Source organism: Microtus ochrogaster, chromosome 16, assembly GCF_000317375.1.
Source record: "Microtus ochrogaster isolate Prairie Vole_2 chromosome 16, MicOch1.0, whole genome shotgun sequence".
NCBI lineage: Eukaryota > Metazoa > Chordata > Mammalia > Rodentia > Cricetidae > Microtus > Microtus ochrogaster.
In genome coordinates, this window is record NC_022018.1 from 22,784,929 (window position 1) to 22,786,231 (window position 1,303).

The window sequence follows — 1,303 nt, forward strand, 5'->3', positions numbered from 1 at the left end:
CACACACACACACACACACACACACACACACAGACTCACACAGACACACATGCATGAGAACCTCTTCTTTAAAAAATAGGGGCTGGAGAAACTGCTCAATGACTAGCACACTAGCGTGCTAGCACACTTACTGCTCCTGTCGAGGGCCCAAATCAGTTTCCAGCACCCTCACGGCAGCTTCCAACTACAGGCAACTCTACTTCTTGGGGGACTGATACCATCTTCTGGACTCTGTGGGCACTGCATGTTTATGGTGCAAATGAACATACAAAATACAGATAAATAAGTCCTAGTAAGGAGGGAAGAAGGGAAGTTAGGAAGGAAGGAGAAAGAAAGAGGAAAGATAAAGAAAAAGAAAGAAAGGAAGAAAGGAAGGAAAGAAGAAAAAAGATAAAAAAAGAAGGAAAGAAAGAGAGGCAGCAGGAAGAAACAAAGAAGTGGGGGGCAAACAGGAACTAACCTGTGAATTAAAAATGCCTTTCTTTTCTGGTCCATGAAGTTTCTCTGGAAGGAGTCCCAGTTGCCCATGCAACGGCATTTAGATGAGCTCATGATCCAGGCAGTTCCTCTCAGGAGAGGCTGGCCCCTCCCCAAGACGGCAAAGCCACACACAATTAGGGTAAAAGTGCATACAGCTGGCTATGAGGAGCAGCTGGCTAGTCAAGAGAGGGTCCAATGACTATCTCCACGGCCTCTTTACAGTAGGGAATGCTGGCAGTCAACAAACCCAGCTGTGATGACCTTATCTAAGCACACAATGCTGACTCTATAAAGATGGGGGTTGTCTGCTTGGAGGATCCTGCTGACAACAGAAGGAGTCCAGCGAATATAGTAGGTGCTCAAAAGTGTAGCATGCACACATGTGCAAGTGTCTGAAAGCCCTGGACAGGATTTGTTTACAAAGCACGGAGGGGGCCTTAGAGGATTGTGGGTTCTGAGTGCCCCTACATCCAACTTTCCAGCTGCAGAGAGACCTGAGTGAAAGGCTAGTTTCCTTGGGTTTTGTGTCAGTGAAGTGAGGGAAGGAGGCCTGGCTATTTTTGAACAGTGTGATGGCAAATGAGAGCTGTAAAGTGTTTTTCTGTGTACCAGCTCCTCCGTGAGAGCCTTGGGAAAGCTAGTGCCCACTTCAATGCTCACATCTTGAACAAAAGAGGCTAGGTGACCCCAACCCCAAGCACTCCCTGGAACCTGGCTAGATTCTGAGCTTTCTCAGGCCGTAAGAAATATATTACACAATTCATTAATATTTTCTCTTCTCTCTCTCTCTCTCTCTCTCTCTCTCTCTCTCTCTCTCTCTCTC